At 40.6% G+C, this 16,339-nt stretch overlaps 1 long non-coding RNA gene across 7 annotated transcripts in view; it reads right to left on the bottom strand.

Moving 5' to 3' along the window:
- LOC110498029 overlaps positions 1-16,267 on the bottom strand; it is a 57,553-nt gene extending 41,286 nt beyond the window's left edge. For 5 of the 7 annotated variants that reach the window (XR_002469756.2, XR_002469757.2, XR_005037758.1 and 2 more), the window contains exons 1-4: positions 16,090-16,267; positions 4,858-4,920; positions 2,531-3,133; positions 2,024-2,317 (exon numbers count right to left, since the gene is read on the bottom strand). This is a non-coding gene — a long non-coding RNA (uncharacterized LOC110498029). Of the gene's footprint in view, positions 1-2,023; positions 2,318-2,530; positions 3,134-4,857; positions 4,921-5,543; positions 5,580-16,089 lie in introns of all 7 variants that reach the window. The other 2 variants (XR_005037760.1, XR_002469761.2) reach the window with 2 other exon arrangements.
- Positions 16,268-16,339: the final 72 nt, after the last annotated feature.

Here is a 16,339-nt window from a genome sequence, read left to right as displayed (position 1 = left end):
GTACTATAAAGACTATATTAACTACAACCTAAAGCCTCTTACCTGGGAATATTGAAGTCTCATGTTAAAAGGAACCACCAACTTTCATATGTTCTCATGAGCAAGGAACTCAAACATTAGCTTTTTTACATGGCACATATTGCACTTTTACTTCTCCAACACTTTGTTTTTGCATTATTTAAACCAAATTGAACATGTTTCATTATTTGAGGCTAAATGGATTTATATTGATGTATTATATTAAGTTAAAATAAGTGTTCATTCAGTATTGTTGTAATTGTCATTATTACAAATAATTAAAAGATACATTTAAAAAATGGCCGATTAATCGGTATCGACTTTTTAGGTCCTCCAATAATCGGTATCGGCGTTGAAAAAACATATTCGGTCGACCTCTAGTGCCCAAGAACACAAAGGCAACCTGCCTAAATGACTACAGACTCGTAGCATTCACGTCCGTAGCAATGAAGTGCTTTGAAAGGCTGGTAATGGCTCACATCAACACTATTATCCCAGAAACCCTAGACCCACTCCAATTTGCATACCGCCCAAACAGATCCACAGATGATGCCATCTCTATTGCACTCTACACTGCCCTACCACCATAGCACCCTCAAAGCTCATCACCATGCTAAGGAACCTGGGACTAAACACCTCCCTCTGCAACTGGATCCTGGACTTCCTGACAGGCCACCCCCAGGTGGTGAGGGTAGGTAGCAACACATCTGCCACGCTCATCCTCAACACTGGAGCTCCCCAGGGGTGCGTGATCAGTCTCCTCCTGTACTCCCTGTTCACCCACGACTGCATGGCCAGGCACGACTCCAACACCATCATTAAGTTTGCTGACGACACAACAGTGGTAGGCCTGATCACTGACAACAACGAGACAGCTATAGGGAGGAGGTCAGAGACCTGGCCGGGTGGTGCCAGAATAACAACCTATCCCTCAACGTAACCAAGACTAAGGAGATGATTGTGGACTACAGGAAAAGGAGGACCGAGCACATCCCCATTCTCATCGACGGGGCTGCAGTGGAGCAGGTTGAGAGCTTCAAGTTCCTTGGTGTCCACATCAACAACAAATTAGAATGGTCCAAACACACCAAGACAATTGTGAAGGGGGCACGACAAAGCCTATTCCCCCTCAGGAAACTAAAAAGATTTGGCATGGGTCCTGAGATCCTCAAAAGGTTCTACAGCTGCAACATCGAGAGCATCCTGACCGGTTGCATCACTGCCTGGTACGGTAATTGCTCAGCCTCCGACCGCAAGGCACTTCAGAGGGTAGTGCGTACTGCCCAGTACATCACTGGGGCAAAGCTGCCTGCCATCCAGGACCTCTAAACCAGGCAGTGTCTGAGGAAGGCCATAGACTGTTCTTTCTACTACCGCATTGCCAAGTCTAGGACAAAAAGGGTCCTCAACAGTTTTTACCCCCAAGCCATAAAACTCCTGAACAGGTAACAAAATGGTTACCCGGATTATTTGCATTGTGTGCCCCCCCCACCCCAACCCCTCTTTTTACGCTGCTGCTACTCTCTGTTTATCATATATGCATAGTCACTTTAACTATACATTCATGTACATACTACCTAATTGGCCCGACCAACCAGTGCTCCCGCACATTGGCTAAACTGGCTATCTGCATTGTGTCCCACCACCCGCCAACCCCTCTTTTACGCTACTGCTACTCTCTGTTCATCATATATGCATAGTCACTTTAACGATACCTACATGTACATACTACCTCAATAAGCCTGACTAACAGGTGTCTGTATATAGCCTTGCTACTCTTTTTTCAAAGGTCTTTTTACTGTTGTTTTATGTCTTTACTTACACACACACACACACACACACACACACACACACACTTTTTCCCCCGCACCATTGGTGAGAGCCTGTAAGTAAGCATTTCACTGTAAGGTCTACTACACCTGTTGTATTAGGCGCACGTGACAAATAAACTTTGATTAGATTATTTCCAGTATAAGGCAAAACTTGTAATGTAACTCATACGTACCTCTCCAATGGTATTCCTTAAGACGTGGATTCTCTACTTGGTTCAGATCTGTTCCTAGGCTCTGGAGTGTCAAGTGATTCTTGACTGTGTATGCTGATGCTGTGGAGATCCCTGTCCTTGGGTGTAGCACTCCTCTGGTGGGCTGTCTGTCCTCCTGCTATGGCCGTCTACATAGACGGCATTCTGTGGTACCTCAGCCAGGTCAGACTCGGTCAGGGAGATTGACAGGTCACTGCCACTCCTGGTCACTGACAGCGCCACTGAAACTGGATATACTGAGGTCTTCACTCCTCTCTGAAAACACATACACAACAGGCTATTTAAATAACTGTGTATATAGAGCATTATTAGTATAATACAAATTATTTTAGCAATTTCTTAAAAAGAACACACATTTCAATCAAATTGCTAATATATAAAGTATTAGAGTACAGTAAAACAATGGAGAACATACAGAGTCTGGATATCTTCTAGTATGTCATTTCTTTCAGGAATAAGATCACTAACCTGGCACATCTTGAGATTATTTTCCCAAGTCAGTTTGAGTCGGTGATTTTTGCAAGACTCTCTCCAACTTCTTTTTTTATGCTATCCTGGTGGGCAGACCCTCTACCGAGTGTATTCTGCAGGTGAATTCCTGTCAGACATGGCTGATACTGCTGGGATGATAGGCTATTCTTCTCAGGCCTCGTCAAGGTCACTCGGGGTGTAGGAGATTGTTAATCACCTCCAAAAGGCACACTGGCGCTTGCTGTTAAGCTGGATGGAACCACTGCCACCATCCTTTCATGTTTGTCACTCAAATTACAGCCGTCGGGGGAATCGTTTGAGACCGAAATGTCATCTGATAAATGCGCTCCGCTGTCGGCAACAACCTCTCTGGAAACTTTGGAGTCCTTCAAAAGGCCACTTTGCCGGTATTCCGAGGCACGTGAGCGATGATTGGGGCGAATGATGCTCGGCTTCTTGTAAGTGTACACTTATGGTGGCATCTTCAGCAGTGGACTCTCTGGAAGTCTGCCGACCCATGAAAATTACAGATGCTTGGTATAAACCCCTGGCATGTGGAAAGGGGGAAACAGCCAGAGGATGGCCATGTAATACCTTTCCCTGAAAAACAGGAAATAACCAGGTGCATGCATACATGTAGATTCATGGTTACTCAATGTCAAATAACAAAATGCTAATAAATAGCAAGGCATTTTTGGAGACCATTTGTTAGGGATGCAAGTGTATTGTGTAACTCGAATTAAAGTGAAAATTGACTGCTACTTGATATCATTATGCTCAAATACAATCCTCAAGAGCAAAATGTTTCTAGTCACAGCCTCCCTTTCAATTTCAGCTATGCAAATTCCAATGGCTATGGTAATATAATTAAATTGGGATATAAATCAGAATACCACATGAAGTACCATTAACAATTAGACAAGATTGGCAAAATAGCATCAAATGGTCAAGGATACCCTCCATTCACTAGCAGCGGAAACAGTTTGTTTTGGTATAATACTGCTCTTACAATTTTCTGCTTGTATTATTCAGTTTATTCTCCTTAAATGCAACATTTGCAAATCCGGTAATAAGGGCTTTTTCCTAAACTGAGTGTTTTAAAACTATCACTTTTTTTTCACAAAACATTGTTTGGGATCAAGGTCCTATTTATTTTCAAATCCCTAATTGAGAAGAATGTTACACGATCCATGCTTTAACTTTAATCGTATAAGCAATCCTTCCTGTCTGCTATGGAACTGAGGGGGGAAGAGAAGGCAAAAAAAAATCTCCCTCCAAACATAACAAAAAGCATGGCTTCTGTTTCTTCTCTGATAAGAGTCTTAAATACCAAACAGTTAGCTGCTTAATAACATTCACTGTAGACCATGCAGCTCTGCCCAGCAGATCCACAAAGCAGGTAAAAAAGAAGACAAGTTCATTTCTTGGCTGAGTGATTCCATCGGTAGCTGCAGGGCAAAGTAGAAAGTGTTTCACTAAAGTAGCAATTGATTCTTCTATCAATCTGCGGCACGCGCGTGCTCTTCCAAGGAATGTATTAAATATGAAAATCATATCCCGTTATCACATGCCTCCAGCTTTCAGCCCGGTAAGCTTCCCTTAATGAATACTGCAGCCTGAGGGACATGCACACTGCCAGCAATGGCTTGTATGCATAATGGAGTGACGGTACCATTTTGCTCATTACAATATCGCCAAGATGAGGGGGGGGGGGGGGGTTTGCACACAGTCACAAGTGACTGCTCTAGACAGCATGCTCCAAGTTATTATGAGATGTCTTAGACATTTCATCTGAAAGAGCATTACTGCATTAAGTGAAGGAAGAAGCAGCTATGGGCTTGAACTACATGGCTTGTACCAAGGAACAAGCCACGATTAGACACCTTGCATATACACAGTTAAATGTATACTGCTCTACGGATTTGCTCGGCATAATGTCTACTTTTATTTGTTGTTACAAAGCTGAAAACACAATTTGATAGAGCTAAGATTTGCATTGAGAAGAGCATACTGTGTGAGTAAAATACGTTTGGCCAAATCTTCAGATATTATACACAATCTGGTATACATTCCCTTAAGACTATTTTACACTGTTAAACTGTTTATTCATATAAACAGGCATCCATTATACAAAATAAATTATACAGAACATAGGGCACCCTGCAATAACAAAACTACTACTACAGCCACAATTACACATATCCTAGACGCAAGTCATGTATTTTCCTTTATTCATGAGTCAACTTGTCTAATCAAAGGTTAGGCCTAGATTTATTTTAGAATGTACTATTTTATCATTTCTGGAGATGATTTAATTACTATACCTCGTCAATACCTTTATTCTGCCTCGCTGCCATGAATCTGGAGATTCTATTCAAGCATCCAACCTGAGAAAAACAGCAAAAACACAGTCAATACATCAATATTCATTTAGAAAATGTCCTTCTCAAAAAGGAGCAATTATCCTAACTATTGAACCGTTGCTCAATGCAAAGTTCAACAATATCCAAAATCATAGGAGATGGTCCCTATCAGAAAAATTCACATAATGCACGTCATTTCATATTATCTTGGTAATTGTATACATAGGATATTTCTTCAGTGCGATAAAACTGATTAAACATGCTCTGCAAACACAGGCAGACATGGAAATAAGAGCTTGTGAGATCCATAGTGTCCAAACACAAGAAAGTCAGTCACCACAGGTATTCTGCTTGCCAACACTTTTAATCAATTATCTGGGTAGTCAGACAGTTTAATTGGAGTTGAGATTAGGGCAGTCAGTCTAATGGTGCAGTTAAGAGCACTGGGTTGAACTCTAACATCTCAGGCCTTTTCTTCAAAAGAATACCAATTGCCACACAAAAAGGCTACTTTTTGTTGATCAACATTGCTAAATATACTTTATCTATTTGCACTGATTCTACATTCAAAGATAATAATGAAGTCACAAATTATCATGATTACGGAAATATATGATAGCATCGTTTGTAAGGGTGTGTGGTCTTACTGTTTTCTGCTCATTGGAAAAACAGGCTGCATTTTGCTACAAAATACAAACAACAAATTAGTCTAGTAAAATGTTCACATCTGAATGTAAATGGCACATTTTCAGAGTTGGTGTACTGCTTAACAATTAAGTCTTAGCACACTAGATGAATGAAACATAGTAATTTTTACAAATCAACTAAACTCAGCAAAAAAAGAAACATCCCTTGACCCTGTCTTTCAAAGATAATTTGTAAAAATCAAAATATCTTCACAGATCTTCATTGTAAAGGGTTTAAACACTGTTTCACATTATTGTTCAATGAACCATAAACAATTAATGAAAAAGCACCTGTGGAACGGTCGTTAAGACAGTTACAGTTTACAGACGGTAGGCAATTAAGATCACAGTTATGAAAACTTAGGACACTAAAGAGGCCTTTCTACTGACTCTGAAGAACACCAAAAGAAAGATTCCCAGGGTCCCAGCTCATCTGAGTGAACTGGCATGCTGCAAGGAGGCATGAGGACTGCAGATGTGACCAGGGCAATAAATTGCAATGTCCGTACTGTGAGAAACCTAAGACAGCACAACATGGGAGACAGGACAGACAGCTGATCGTACTCACAGTGGCAGACCAAGTGTAACACCTGCACAGAATCGGTACAGCCGAACATCTCACCTGCAGGACAGGTACAGGATGGCAACAACAACAGCCCGAGTTACACCAGGAATGCACAGTCCCTCCATCAGTGCTCAGACTGTCCGCAATAGGCTGAGAGAGACTGGACTGAGGGCTTGTAGGACAGTTCCTCACCGGCAACAACGTCACCTATGGGCACAAACCCACCGTCGCTGGACCAGACAAGACTGGCAAAAAGTGCTCTTTACTGACAAGTCACGGTTTTGTCTCACTAGGGATGATGGTTGGATTCGCGTTTATCGTTGAATGAATGAGCGTTACACCGAGGCCTGTACTCTGGAGTGGGATCGATTTGGAGGTGGAGGGTCTGGGGCGGTGTGTCACAGAATCATCGGATTGAGCTTGTTGTCATTGCAAGCAATCTCCACGCTGTGCGTTACAGGGAAGACATCCTCCTCCCTCATGTGGTACCCTTCCTGCAGGCTCATCCTGACATGACCCTCCAGCATGACAATGCCACCAGCCATACTGCTCGTTCTGTGCGTGATTTCCTGCAAGACAGGAATGTCAGTGTTCTGCTATGGTCAGCGAAGGGCCTGGATCTCAATCCTATTGAGCACGTCTGGGACCTGTTGGATCGGAAGGTGAGGGCTAGGGCCATTCCCCCCAAAATGTCTGGGAACTTGCAGCTGCCTTGGTGGAAGTGTGGGGTAACAACTCACAGCAAGAACTGGAAAGTCTGGTGCAGTCCATGAGGAGGAGATGCACTGCAGTACTTAATGCAGCTGGTGGCTAGACCAGATACTGACTGTTACTTTTGATTATTTTGACCCCCCTTTTGTTCAGGGACACATTATTCCATTTCTGTTAGTCACATATCTGTGGAACTTGTTCAGTTTATGGCTCAGTTGTTGAATCTTGTTATGTTCGTATTCTTATAAATATTTACACGTTAAGTTTGCTGAAAATAAACACAGTTGACAGTGAGAGGACATTTATTTTTTGCTGAGTTTACAAACATTTCTGAATCATACAAAGCATAAAAATTAAACAAAGAAACTGCTTGGGGGGGGGTGTAAATAAACCTCTGGAGCACTTCACTGTCTCAATATTGGTAAATTAATTTAACGAGTCATAATTAACCAATTTAGTTAGATATTAAGCTGTTGAGCACTGTTGTTGACTTTTAAGTGATAATCTGACCCACTCATTGTTTTCTCTCTTGCTCATTTGGCTGTGGTGATAAACTGCAGTGTTGCAATGTGTACTATTGTTACATCAAGCAAATTAGTGTAAATATTCCTACAGTGTTTGTGGCAATTAGAGCAATATACTAAGGCAATTGAATAAGAACGCCATTGAAGTGCATGCATCATATTTTAGAAATTCCCCCCAAAATGGTCTTGTGAAATGGCCTTGTAAATCAAGAACACACATGCACATTAACAAGCATTCAGTACATAAGGGACATTATAAACTGGGTGGTTCAAGCCCTGAATTCTGATTGGCTGACAGCGGTGGTATTTCAGACCATATACCTCGCGTATGACAAAAAATTACGTTGTAACTGTTCTAATTAAGTTGGTAATCTGGTTTTAATAGCAATAAGGCACCTCGGGGGTTTGTGGTATATGGCCAATGTACCACAGTTAAGGGCTGTATCGAGGCACTCCGCGTTGCATAGTGCTTAAGAATAGGCCTTAGCCGTGGTATATTGGCCAAATACAACAGCCCCTCGGGCCTTATTGCTCAATAAGAGGATGAGCATCAACCATAGATTTTCTGTACAGTGATATTTGCTGAATCATTTAAAAAGAGTTCAATAAATTGTGCTCTCGATCTCAATAATGCACAATTTTTAAATGTATGTATACATTTTTCTGAGCTTGCAGAGAATCATACTCCTTTTAAATGCACAATGCCCAATACCAACTCTGCAGCTGTGGCTACACTGAACAGATGACACACTGTACTGTCTCAGTCTTACCATCTGTTGATGCAGAGGGCCACGGTCAGGATAGTGTTCTTCATGCTAATTTCTATGCACTCCACATCTCAAGGTTCCTCATTTTCACTCGTTTTTTTTTCTCTCTCACATATTTCTTTGAGATAACCACAGAGTTTTGCACACTTTATCTGAGAACTTAAGGCAATAAAGATATCTAATATTTAAGGACACCCTTGCAAATAAATGGTTACTATGAGTAGGCCTATCACCATGTTGTCTTTTCACTGGTGTTACGCATACATAGCTGAACAGTTTAGAACTTCAGGAAAAATGACTACATTGTATAGGCCTAATTCATATCAGAGTGACTACCAGTGAAATAACTACTGTAGTATAACCTTGGTACTATGTAGTATAACTGTCTGTACTTACAGAACCACTACAATGTAATGCCTACACAGGTTATACCTAGCTACCACGGAATGATGCGTTGGTGTAGTGCACATATAAAAGGAAATACAGCATTACATTAGAGATGAAAAGTAATATGTGGATAATGGCTGAACTGTTATTAGGATTAAGGACTTGATGAACAATGCACATCAAGCTAAATTGTTAGCTAGGTAGCTACATTGTTTATTGTTGGACAAACTTACAAGAGCATAACAAAGCATAACACTGAACTATAATAGCAGTGCAGTGTCCCAATCAGTGGCAACCCATCATTCAGGGCAGGTGGGGCTGAGCATTTTAGCCTGTTTTACATGTTATTTTGGCATTAATACGTGTCACTTATATACACACACACACACACACACACACACACAGTGGGGCAAAAAAGTATTTAGTCAGCAACCAATTGTGCAAGTTCTCCCACTTAAAAAGATGAGGCCTGTAATTTTCAACATAGGTACACTTCAACTATGACAGACAAAATTAGAAAAAAAATCCAGAAAAATCACATTGTAGGATTTTTTATGAATTTATTTACAAATTATAGTGGAAAATAAGTATTTGGTCAATAACAAAAGTATATCTCAATACTTTGTTATATACCCTTTGTTGGCAATGACAGAGGTCAAACGTTTTCTGTAAGGCTTCACAAGGTTTTCACACACTGTTGCTGGTATTTTGGCCCATTCCTCCATGCAGATCTCCTCTAGAGCAGTGATGTTTTGGGGCTGTTGCTGGGCAACACGGACTTTCAACTCCCTCCAAAGATTTTCTGAGGTTGAGATCTGGAGACTGGCTAGGCCACTCCAGGACCTTGAAATGCTTCTTCGTTTCCCGGGCAAACATTGGTTTGGGATCATTGTCATGCTGAAAGACCCAGCCACGTTTCATCTTCAATGGCCTTGCTGATGGAAGGAGGTTTTCACTCAAAATCTCACAATACATGGCCCCATTCATTCTTTCCTGTACACGGATCAGTCGTCCTGGTCCCTTCGCAGAAAAACAGCCCCAAAGCATTATGTTTCCACCCCCATGCTTCACAGTAGGTATGGTGTTCTTTGGATGCAACTCGGCATTCTTTGTCCTCCAAACGCGACGAGTTGAGTTTTTACCAAAAAGTTATATTTTGGTTTCATCTGACATTCTCCCAATCTTCTTCTGGATCATCCAAATGCTCTCTAGCAAGCTTCAGACGGGCCTGGCCAGGTACTGGCTTAAGCAGGGGGACACGTCTGGCACTGCAGGATTTGAGTCCCTGGCGGCGTAGTGTGTTACTGATGGTAGACTTTGTTACTTTGGTCCCAGCTCTCTGCAGGTCATTCACTAGGTCCCCCCGTGTGGTTCTGGGATTTTAGCTCACCGTTCTTGTGATCATTTTGACCCCACGGGGTGAGATCTTGCGTGGAGCCCCGGGTCGAGGGAGATTATCAGAGGTCTTGTATGTCTTCCATTTCCTAATAATTGCTCCCACAGTTGATTTCTTCAAACCAAGCTGCTTACCTATTGCAGATTCAGTCTTCCCAGCCTGGTGCAGGTCTACAATTTTGTTTCTGGTGTCCTTTGACAGCTCTTTGGTCTTGGCCATAGTGGAGTTTGGAGTGTGACTGTTTGAGGTTGTGGACAGGTGTCTTTTATACTGATAACAACTTCAAACAGGTGCCATTAATACAGGTAACGAGTGGAGGACAGAGGAGCCTCTTAAAGAAGAAGTTACAGGTCTGTGAGAGCCAGAATCTTGCTTGTTTGTAGGTGACCAAATACTTATTTTCCACCATAATTTGCAAATAAATTCATTAAAAATCCTACAATGTGATTTTCTGGATTTGTTTCTTCTCATTTTGTCTGTCATAGTTGAAGTGTACCTATGATGAAAATTACAGACCTCTCTCATCTTTTTAAGTGGGAGAACTTGCAAAATTGGTGGCTGACTAAATACTTTTTTGCAGGTATTTCAGCCTAGCTCAGTGCCTTCTGTGGTGGTGGGGCAAGCCTGCAGAAAATACGGAGCGCTGCGTCGTGATTGGCTCAGTGTTCTGTCACTCATGGGGAAACTGTCACTGCCAAGTCTAAGTGTAGAGCTAGAACATTCTAGCCCCTTAGGTGCTGCCATAGAATTCCATTAGAAGTACCCATCCAAGAAGGCTCAAGGTCATTGGCCACAGATAAAATGATGTCAAATCACGCTATATGTACAGTAGCTTTGATTGGATTGATAATGTCAACATCATAACTTTCAGAATCTTCGCTAGCAGTCATCATCATGAATCAAGTCGACAATCTACTGGCAAATCCTTTTTAATCCTTGTCATATGAAGAAAAATAATTAAGAGAAATTATAGATAAAACGTATCGGTGCTCATTGGCCATTGCACATAAACATTAGAGGTCGACCGATTATGATTTTTCAACGCCGTTACCGATTATTGGAGGACCAAAAAAAGCCAATATTGATTAATCGGACGATTTTTATACAATATATATATATATATATATATATATATATATATATGTAATATTGACAATTACAACAATACTGAATGAACACTTATTTTAACTTAATATAATAAATAAATAAAATCAATTTAGTCTCAAAAAAATAATGAAACATTTTCAATTTGGTTTAAATAATGCAAAAACACAGTGTTGGAGAAGAAAGTAAAAGTGCAATCTGTGCCATGTAAAAAAGCTAACGTTTAAGTTCCTTGCTCAGAACATGAGAACATATGAAAGCTGGTGGTTCCTTATAACTGGGAATATTGAAGACTCATGTTAAGGAGTTGTAGGTATTATAGGACTATTTCTCTCTATACCATTTGTATTTCATATACCTTTGACTATTGGATGTTCTTATAGGCACTATAGTATTGCCAGCCTAATCTCGGGAGTTGATAGTGTCATGACGTTGGCCTCTTTGGGTATAGCAAGCCCCATCCCCCTCTCCCTGCCTCCCCCTTTCCTCCTTCAACTAGGTTGCTGTGGTCAGAGAGACGTCGTAAATTCCTGAGAAGACCCTGCCACATGGCCACACAGTATAGAGAGAGTAGATTTTCATGGAGAACAAATGAAATCCTTCCACCTCACAGAACTTGAGGTACGAACAAATTTCATGTTCCGGAGAAAGTATAAAAGATCGGTGAAGAATCCAGCTACGAACTGGTCCATTTGTCACAACTTGGGGAAGCTCATGGGAGACGGTGCGGCCAGATTACCATAACACTGTTTATATAATAGCCTCAGATATGAGGTTTACATCTAATTATTGTATAAGATGAATGAGTGAGTATGATACTGTATAATTTGTATAATTGTGTAATATGATTTTGGACTGTTTAATGAAGAAAAATACAATTCCCTTTTGATTTGAACTAAATCAGAGGACCGCCCCTGAGCCCAGTTAGGGTCTGGCCTCTTGGGACAGACCTTTTTCGGCCCCACTCGGGTTTTTGATCAGCAGACCGAGCTTACCTCAATTACGAGATGGCTAAAGGTTGCAGACCATGTTTTTCTCCATTAGGAGGACAACGGTTGTAGACCATTGCTGAACCTTTTAACCATACCATGTGGTTAAACGCTTAGACTATCGATACCAACAGAATAAGAACAAGTCTTTGATATTAATTACTAGTCTGCAGCTAGGAATTCAGTATCATTGAACTCGAAGAGCTACAACCGCCGAAAAACATCCATTCTATAACAAAAAAATGAATGTCACTCTGAACTATCCACTATAACCACGACTGAAAGAGAGCGGGAGAGAGACGGACAATTCTACAAAATAAATTAACTTTTCACCAGCGATCAAGATGACACACTGAGCGTACATATATATATATATATATTGTTTGCAATTGTTCCCGAATGAGTGAGCGTTCATGTGCAAAGGATTAGCATTTCAATTGTTTTAATTATCACTTTGTAGTGACTTCTTAGTCGACCCCCACTTCCCCTTTTGTCTAACAAGCCGCCATGCCGGTTTTGCCCACTAGGGCACATTCTCATTTCATGTAACCACATTTACCTTGTTTGTTTATGCATTTCTGTGAATTACTTAGTTAGTAACAAATAAATGATTTAAGACAATTGATGTATGGATGACTCATAGTGAAGACTGGGTTCGTGCAGATAACCAACAATTTACGACGTTTGGAATGAGACTAACTTGAGGTAAAGTAAATAATTCATTATTTCGAAGACTAATTGATCAGATAAAATATCTGAAAAGTTATTTTAGGAAATTATAACTTTGCAATCTGAATATTTTTCCTTGGTGCCCCGACATCCTAGTAATTACGGTTACATGATTAATCAGTCTAATTGCGTAATAACTAATTACAGAGAATCTTTGATGAAAACTATCAGTCTTCAGTTAATGATAGTAATAGGCTTGAAGTCATAAACAACGCTGTACTTCAAGCACTTCAAGTGCTGCTGGCAAACGCAAAAAAGTGCTGTTTGAATGAATGCTTACGAACCTGCTGCTGCCTAACACCACTCAGTCAGACTGCTCTATCAAATCATAGACTTAATTATAATAAACACACAGAAATACGAGCCTTAGGTCATTAATATGGTCAAATCCGGAAACGATCATTTCAAAAACAAAACGTTTATTCTTTCAGTGAAATATGGAACCGTTCCGTATTTTATCGAATGGGTGGTAACCCTAAGTCTAAATATTGCTGGTACATTGCACAACCTTCAATGTTATGTCATAATTATGTAAAATTCTCGCAAATTAATTACGGTCTTTGTTAGGAAGAAATGGTCTTCACACAGTTCGCGACAAGCCAGGCGGCCCAAACTGCTGCATATACCCTGACTCTGCTTGCACTGAACACAAGAGAAGTGACACAATTTCCCTAGTTAATATTGCCTGCTAACATGCATTTCTTTTAACTAAATATGCAGGTTAAAAAATATATACTTGTGTATTGATTTTAAGAAAGGCATTGATGTTTATGGTTAGGTATATTGGTGCAACAATTGTGATTTTTCACAAATGCGCTTTTGTTAAATCATCACCCGTTTGGCGAAGTAAGCCTTGATTCGATGATAAATTAACAGGCACTGCATTGATTATATGCAATGCAGGAGAAGCTAATTAAACTAGTGATATCATCAACCTTGTGTAGTTAACTAGTGATTATGTTAAGATTGATTGTTTTTTTATAAGATAAGTTTAATGCTAGCTAGCAATTTACCTTGGCTCCTTGCTGCACTCGCGTAACAGGTGGTCAGCCTGCCACGCAGTCTCCTCGTGGATTGTAATGTAAATCGGCCATAATCGGCGTCCAAAAATGCAGATTACCGATTGTTATGAAAACTTGAAATAGGTTGACCACTAACAAACATTACACAACAAGTTGGAAATAGAAAATTCAACAATGAGTGGTTTGGAAGGAATCAGTGACAGTGGCTAACTGCAAGCATTGCAAAGCTATCACTAGCCTTCTATTTAGTGGAGTGGCTATGTGGTCCCAAATCTGGGATTAATAGGATCTTTTCCAAGTTTAAAATGATAAACGATCAACATTGGCCATGCTGTCAATTAAGCATAATTTGTGCCGCGCTCTAACAACTGTTAACTTGGGAACTGCAAAAACTTGACTTCAGTGAGTTCAAGACAACTGGGAAGTCAGGAATAAATGAGCTCCGACTGGGAAAATACATTTTGAATGGTCATCCAACTTGGAATTGTTAATCCGGCTTCTTTCTAGACCTACGACCTGAAGATCAATGACATCATCATGATTCAACCTTGTTCCCAGTTGTTTTCGAAAGCACCATGAATCAGGAAAAATTCCAGACTTCGATGACAAAATATGCCCACGAATGACCGCCTCGCCACCTTCCTGTTCAAGTGAGCACAGTACAACAAGGTGAGTCCAAAAATGTATTGTATGCTGCTGCATAAATGATGTAATATGCGAGGTTGATATGTATACTGTAGCTAATAAAGTTATACTAAGTGTATGTTGTGTAGTAAGATGTTAGAAGCCCATGTGCCTTACCCTAATAATTTGGTCTATTTACCCCTATTAATTTCACCTACTGTTCTGACTTGCTGGTGCACATGTAGCCTATCAGTGACCTTTCTCTTGCATTTCAAAGATGGTGATAAAAAAAAACACTGGTTGTTTTTTTCTTTGTATTTTCTTCTACCAGATCTATTGTGTTATATTCTCCTACATTCAAATCACATTTCCACAAACGTCACAAGTGTTTCCTTTGAAATGGTACCAAGAATATGCATATCCTTGCTTCAGGGCCTGAGCTACAGGCAGTTCGATTTGGGTATGTCATTTAGGCGAAAATTGAAAAATAAAAGGGGCTATCCCTACCCTGTTTTAGAGAAATGTAATCATAGAAGATTGTAAGAGCTTTCATTGTCTGCTTATTACCCACTTTATTTATCATACGGTTCTGAATTGGTGTACAGGGAGAACACTGTAAGAACTGTGGCTGTACATTTCTAAACAAATAGTTATATTGACTACGTCCGTTCTAGCTCGCTCATTAATGTCTTAATCGAAATTACGGATTGCCTCTTATTCGCTTGTCCTCCCTTTATTCCATTCCATAGTTTGTACATCTAAATTGTCATTAGAAACCACATTTGTTTAAGCAAGTCAGCCATATCAGCTATGCTTTTTTTTAAAGGCAGTTAATTCGGCTGAATTAACTGTTTCGCTGCCAGACAAGGCTTCAAATAAAATCGATTTTTATTTGTCACATACACGTGTTTAGCAGATGTTATTGCGGTTGTAGCGAAATGCTACATGGCTCTACGGATAGCCAGGTGTAGCAGTGGTAAGATGTTGGGACTGCTGTTGGAACAGCTTTACGTAGACCCAACAGTTGTCACCGCTATAGTGCACTTCATGTATTGTTTAGTGGCTTTGCTGGCATGCATCCCACTTTAAAAAATGTTTTGCCCCACCAAGATTTACGGGCTAAAAACGCCACTGGTCCCGATACCATACGAACTATATTTCTTATAGCAGTGTCCCAATCTCCCCTGCATGCCCACAATAGTTGTGTGCATAGAACGGTCCAGATAGTAGTGTAGAGCTAACGTACTGTCAACAGGATAGCTAGCTAATAATTCGACTTAAACCACTGATTAGTCCGCTTCTCTAACGTAGCAGCAATTCTTGTAAGAATGCAATGTTTTATTTGTTCGTATGAACCCAGTACTGCATGCATACGCACAGTGACACAGCTTACACTCTAGCTAGCTAGTGCTAGCAACCCCCCTGATAAGTTAGTCAACGTTAGCTAGCATAGCGACAACAATATGAACTAGCTAGGTACTGTTATAAAATTAATTACTGACATATTTTTTCAATAAATGTTTGCTTTCTAGCGTCAACCTGCTGACTGACGAAATAGCTAGCTAGCCACTTATCCAAGCAATGAAGCATGGCGGGAGGCAGCAGCAGTTTCGGAAGAGTCCCCAACTCCAACTAACTCGTGGTATCAAAGGGGCCTGGTGCCAAAATGGAAAAGGCTTAAAGTCTTACCTTTCGTCCATGCTTTGTTAAATAGATCCAATTATTTCATAGTACTGGTCCCCACAGAAAGCAATGGCAACAGCTTTCCTTGGGTTTGGCACCCCGTTTTGTGAAACCAACGGATAAATATAGCTACTGAAACTTGTTTATGTTGGTTGTCATGAGCACCGCTTCCCAGAGATCCCCTCTGCTCTGGTAAAAGGACAAAGTAAGAAAATAGAGAGAACGAACTAATGTTTTGCTCTCAACGCTGGTCCAG

The sequence above is a fragment of the Oncorhynchus mykiss genome, chromosome 19 (assembly GCF_013265735.2).
Source record: "Oncorhynchus mykiss isolate Arlee chromosome 19, USDA_OmykA_1.1, whole genome shotgun sequence".
Classification (NCBI taxonomy): domain Eukaryota; kingdom Metazoa; phylum Chordata; class Actinopteri; order Salmoniformes; family Salmonidae; genus Oncorhynchus; species Oncorhynchus mykiss.
The sequence above is the reverse complement of the archived record's forward strand: the minus strand, read 5'-3'. Positions and strand labels throughout refer to the sequence as shown.